This window comes from Schistocerca piceifrons, chromosome X (assembly GCF_021461385.2).
Source record: "Schistocerca piceifrons isolate TAMUIC-IGC-003096 chromosome X, iqSchPice1.1, whole genome shotgun sequence".
Taxonomy (NCBI): Eukaryota; Metazoa; Arthropoda; class Insecta; order Orthoptera; family Acrididae; genus Schistocerca; species Schistocerca piceifrons.
Window position 1 is genome coordinate 285912922 of NC_060149.1, and position 6641 is coordinate 285919562.

A 6641-nucleotide genomic window follows, 5' to 3' on the forward strand; every position below is an offset into this window, starting at 1 on the left:
CTGTAAACCCCATGAGGAGGATATAAGTGACTTTTCTGAACATCCTCTAAAATTTCAAAGAATTTAGTAACATTTATTGCTTTCAGAGAACAAATAACACTTACCTGCAACAAAACACAATGTATTCAGTTTCTGACATGGAACTCCTGTAAAACCAACATTTTATTTTCCCAAGTCCATCAAACAGTGAAATCATCTGAAACTTCCTGGCAGATTAAAACTGTGTGCCCGACCGAGACTCGAACTCGGGACCTTTGCCTTTTGCGGGCAAGTGCTCTACCAACTGAGCTACCGAAGCACGACTCACGCCCGGTACTCACAGCTTTACTTCTGCCAGTACCTCGTCTCCTACCTTCCAAACTGCAGAGTGAAAATCTCATTCAGTGAAATCATCTGTTTTAATCTCTTAGGACTGAGAATAGATGGAAGACTTTCTTGATAGTATCACATTCAGGCCTTGTGCAAAAACTGAACACTGTTATCTCCACTATAATGTGATCCGTGTGTCTAACACTGAAACACAGAGGCTTTGGAAATATGTCATATGTATACTTCTTGTGGATTTTTTTAAGAAACTAGTAATTTGATTTAATGTCCATAAATTCACATTTCCAAAAGTCTTAAATTTTAAGTTTGATGAAAACCACACAGACTGAAGAGCAAAAATGACTGCAACACATGGAAGTCAGTGATGCAGCTAATTCTAATGTGTGAAAAATTATGGGACTACGCCATGGGTGCAGAGGAGGATGTAGATACATGGACAATTACTCTTTTGCATGAGGACAAATCTCTATATGCACATATGGAAAACATAACAAAGGCAAAATTAGCTCAGGACACCCTGGAAAAATTGGTTGCTGGTAAGAATAAAACTAGGTTAATGGATCACTAGGATGGTCTGTTGGACACCACATTATCCACATTTGAAGGAAATACTTAAAATTACGTTTCCCATATTCTGGATTCAGCCAAAAAAACTACAGAGCATGAGCAATCCAGTGGATGATGGACTAATTCCACTCATTATGCTGAGAAATTTACCAAAAGTTTGTCTGCTTTACTGAATGAGCATATAATCCAGCACACCAGATGCAAATTTTGCAGTGGAAAACATGAAAGAAAAGTTGTTAAATGGAATAGTGAAAGGATAGTTCAACTTGGACAAAGATGGTGGTGAGAGTGCTTCATTCACAAAGGATTGCAAGAAATCAGAGCAGCAGTTTTCCAAATATAAACAAGAAATTAAGAAAATAAAATGTTTCAATTGCTTGAATTATGGTCAACTCAGATCATCAAAGAAGGATTCAAAGGGAGCTGACAAGTCATTGTTTTGTGCACTGTGTGTCAGATTTCAACAAGAATGAGTGGATCACTGACTTGACTTCAAGAAAGGTGTGGTTTCGAGATTTTGTGCCAGAAAATTGCAAACAAAAAATTGTATTGTGCTGATAATGTTTAACTAGAAAGTGAAGGGAAAGAAAATGCTATTGTCAGTTATGTTATTCTTGTCCCCGGCTTTTCTAATAATTTTTTGTCGGTGTCTCCTTTCATTAAGAGAGGCATAAATATTGTTTTTGACAAAGATACATGTAAAATGCTCAAAAGGGGTGAACTACTTTGTAGCTGATTGGAGTCAAATGGCATCTATTAACTAAAAATGTTCAGCCTGTGTCAGTTGAGCATGCTCTAGCTGTTAGTAAAATTAGTAACTTGGAACACTTAGGATAGAGTACACTTGGTCATGTCAGAGTTGACACAGGACTTAAATCATGTTTACAGAGTGGAGGCATAAAGTTGGAGTGTTGTGATTCTGTCTTTTTGATACGTGTAACTCGTGTGTGCTTGATAATGCGTCTAAATTTTCATTTCCTATGACTGGAGCACAGAGTGCACCTGAAGTGTTTGGCTTAGTGGGGCAAATATCACATGGTTTGGTTATGTACATGTATTTACTAGTGGATGACCATTCTAGAATTCTGTTATTTTCTCAAGAGTAAAGATCAAACATATAATTTTTGCTGTGAGTTTAAAAATTGGTCAGAAAATAGGATGGCGCAAACAACAAAACTGTTTGAACAGACAATAGCACTGGCTTTGTGAACTCCTAGGTTTGATTCATTTCTCTGTGAGAATGAGACTGAGCATCACATTAGTGTGCCCACAGTCCAGAACAGTATGGTGCTATGAAAGGAACCAACAAATCAATTTATGAGATGGCATATTGCATGTTATTTGACTCTGGTCTACCTAGCAACTAAAGGGCAGAGGCATGCAATACAGTTGCATACATAGAGAACCGTGGTCCTCATAGAGCACTTAAACTACTCCTTCCATAAATCCACAGGAGTTGTGGAATAGTAAAAACATCTTTTTTAACAGTCTAAAAGTATTTGGTTGTCAAGCCTTTCCTAATATACTATATCAAAATAAAAGGGAGTGGGAGACCAAGACTGACAAACTTATCTTTTTATGTTATGATGAAAGGACTGAAGGTTACAAACTAACTGATCCACAGAGACCCAAGAAAATAGTCAAAGGCGGAAATGTCATTTTTCTGGAGAATGAATGTTCAGCTGACAATATCGGGGCACCACCTTTAAGTGAAGATTATTGTGTGTTGCGGCCAAGTGAATGAGGTGCTGAATGGGGTGAGGCAGAGGAAGTAGTGGAAGTCATCAATAGTGGGAGTGATACTGCAGACACTGATCACGACCTGGACTATATCCCAGATGCTAAGTCAAGGGTAGACATCGAGAAGATTCAGATGGTGCTGATGGACCTCAATGTTCCAGAAGATGACTGACAAATCAGAAGGTCAGCCCATGTAGTCAAACTCAAAGAGTACCCAGATTATTTCACCTGTGTAAGTGCAAGTGGTGTTTCTCGCTCAGGAAGAGATACTTTAAATCTGGAAGATGCCATGTCAAGGAGTGACAGTGAAGATTAGATAAAGGCCATGGAAGAGGAAATAAAGTGCGTCCAGAACAATGGTGGTTGGGGACTTGTGGACCCAACAAAGAGTAAAAGTATCATAGATAACAAATGAGTATTTAAGTTGAAAAGGGGTACCGATTGCACAGCATGCTATAGTATTAGACTTGCTGCTAAAAGGATTTATTCAAATGTTTGGTATAGATTAGGATGAAACATTTTCATCATTTGTGAGCTGAAATACTCTTAGATCTCTTGGTAGTTTAGCTGTAAGTCCTGATTTTAAGATTAATAATTTTGTATCATAAAACTCTTCTCACAAAGCAACCAGAAGGTTTTTGTATGAAAAGGTAATAAAATAGCTGAGATCATCTATGGTTTAAAATAGTCAGCTAGACAGTGGAATGAAAAGGCAAAAAGTGTACTGTTAGACCTAAATACTCATGAAAGCTGTGCATACATTTAAAGGTCAGGTAAAAGTCTTACAATTGTTGCTTTGTACCTTGATGATTTTAATGTATTTTGTGATAATACTGTGTTGAAAAACAAACTGTTATCGAGACTTAACTGAGCATTTTGAAGTTAATGATGTAGGAGGAGCAAAGCCCTGTCCAGGCATGTGTATAACTAGAAACTGGGAAGTAAGTGTGCTAATTTAAAACTTGACAAAGAGCGTTATATCGCAAATGCTTCCATATCTTTGATTGCATTCCCATGGAAACATCAATATAGGCTGTATTAAAGCTTTGGGGTGTTCAGGGTGGTAAGGTTTAAGTGCCATTTGTGGGATGTTTACTATATGTGAATACCAATATAGGACACAGCACATCCTATGCAGTAAGTAGTGCAGGCCAATAAAACTATCAGTTTACTAATGTGCATTGGAGGGCAGCAAAGGAACAGGCCTACTTCATTATCTTGAGGGGTCAAAATTATGTCCAGATGTTTCATCAGATATGCGAAAATTTCTGTTTCTTCCAAAATATTAAGCAGGATATGCATTTCAGTAGTAGAAATAGTAAGTAATACAAAATACGGTATGCTATAGGTACTAAAACGTATTTTGAAATACATTTTGTTTTCTGTAATGCAGATACTACACTACTGGCCATTAAAATTGCTGCACCACGAAGATGATGTGCTACAGATGCGAAATTTAACTGACAGGAAGAAGATGCTGTGATATGCAAATGATTAGCTTTTCAGAGCATTCACGCAAGTTTGGCGCTGGTGGCAACACCTACAACGTGCTGACATGAGGAAAGTTTCCAACCGATTTATCATACACAAACAGCAGTTGACTGGCGTTGCCTGGTGGAACGTTGTTGTGATGCCTCGTGTAAGGTGGAGAAATGCGTATCATCACGTTTCCGACTTTCATAGAGGTCGGATTGTAGCCTATCATGATTGCTGCTTATCGTATTGTGACATTGCTGCTCGCATTGGTCGAGATCCAATGACTGTCAGCAGAATATGGAATCAGTGGGTCCAGGAGGGTAATACAGATTGCCATGCTGGATCCCAACGGCCTGGTATCACTAGCAGTCGAGATGACAGGCATCTTATCCGCATGACTGTAACAGATCATGCAGCCATGTCTCGATCCCTGAGTCAACAGATGGGGACGTTTGCAAGTCGACAACCACCTGCACGAACAGTTCGATGACGTTTGCAGCAGCATTGACTATCAGCTCATAGACCACGGCTGCGGTTACCCTTGACGCTGCATCACAGACAGGAACGCCTGTGATGGTGTACTCAATGACGAACCTGGGTGCATGAATGGCAAAACTTCATTTTTTCAGATGAATCCAGGTTCTGTTTACAGCATCATGATGGTTGCATCCGGGTTTGGTGACATCGCGGTGAACGCACATTGGAAGTGTGTATTCGTCATCATCATACTGGCGTATCACGTGGCGTGATGGTATGCGGGGCCATTGGTTACATGTCTCGGTCACCTCTTGTTCGCATTGACGGCACTTTGAACAGTGGACATTACATTTCAGATATGTTACGACCCGTGGCTCTACCCTTCATTCGATCCCTGCGAAACCCTACATTTCAGCAGTATAATGCACGACCGCATGTTGCAGGTCCTGTACGGGCCTTTCTGGATACACAAAATGTTCGACTGCTGTGCTGGCCAACACATTCTCCAGATCTCTCACCAATTGAAAACATCTGGTCAATGGTGGCTGAGCAACTGGCTCGTCACAATACGCCAGTCAGTACTCTTGATGAACTGTAGTATCGTGTTGAAGCTGCATGGGCAGCTGTACATGTACAGGCCATCGAAGCTCTGTTTGACTCAATGCCCAAGCGTATCAAGGCCGTTATTACGGACAGAGGTGGTTGTTCTGGGTACTGATTTCTCAGGATTTATGCGCCCAAATTGCGTGAAAATGTAATCAGATGTCAGTTCTAGTGTAATATATTTGTCCAATGAATACCCGTTTATCATCTGCATTTCTTCTTGGTGTAGAAATTTTAATGGCCAGTTGTGTACTATTTATGGATAAGTGCCTTATACTAGTATGAGTAACTGAAAACACAGATGGGAAATCCCAAAGATCACTTACTGCAAGTGCTAAGGAGAAACAGTCCAAACCACAGAACTGAATACGATTTCCAACACAGAAAGGGTATTCAAACTACTAAAGATACACGAACTGATGTGGCATCTCTGCAACAAATGACCAGTATTTCATAAATGTAAAACCATGACACTGCAACGTGATTGTTTCACCAGAACTCTTGTATGTGGCTGAAATCACAGTAATTTGAGGGATGATATAAATTCATGACATTGAGACACAAGAACTCTTAGAAAAGTCCATGGCACTGTTCTCAGAGACAGAATTTGAGTAAGTTAACCTGCAAATGAACACTACAAATAAGACATCAGATATAAGTTAAGGAAAAGATGCCCACAGCTGCACATGCACCTATGTATGATGGATTAAAAAAAAGACTTACTAGGAAAAATTTAACATCATTAACAGAAATAAATCAAAGAGTAGTTAAATGAAAGAAACACAAGATGACCTGGAGTTATTGAAGCTCTCAGAAGAAGAAATTAAGGACAGAAAACAATTCAGAAATAAAATCAGAAACTCGGAAATTGAACAAAAATCATGGAGATAAACAATAAGAAAAAAAGGGACAGAGAAAAGGAGGGGAAAACGGTGAAATAATTAAAAGGTTTTTGAAATAAAAGAAAAGAGGAAAGAAACTGAAACTCTGATTGGCTCAAGTTCACATGCTCTCCATATATACACACTTCCAATATTTACAAACCCCAGAACACACTTCTTCAAGACATTCTTGAATACTTTGCCTACTTTCATTCTATTATCTTGCGCAGTGTTATATTTTGAGGAGATTCTGTGCCCTCACCAAGAATATTCCTAGCTCAGAAAAAGACTGTCTTATCTGAGGTGTCAATTTGTAAACTGGGTGTAATGAAAAAGGGTATAATTATGTGAATGTATAAGGCTATTGTTCTGGTGTCTCAGAACTCTAACTCCGGCATCCATGTACATATATCCCATCATAGGATTTGCTGTTGCTAATAGTGACTCAGTCAGAAAACATTGCAACATTCATTCAGTGAATGCTAGACAGAAAAATGATATGCACTTGGGTAACACTTCCTCAAGCAATGGACAGAAAGATGTGCACCATTTAGCAGGTTTCCTGTTCAA

The 6641-nt window shown here is 39.1% G+C and overlaps 1 non-coding gene across 1 annotated transcript; it reads right to left on the bottom strand.

The window, feature by feature from the left end:
• Positions 1 to 224: 224 nt before the first annotated feature.
• Trnal-caa lies at positions 225 to 299 on the bottom strand. The gene has a single exon. It is a non-coding gene; the product is annotated as a tRNA-Leu (tRNA).
• Between the last annotated feature and the right edge of the window lie 6342 nt (positions 300 to 6641).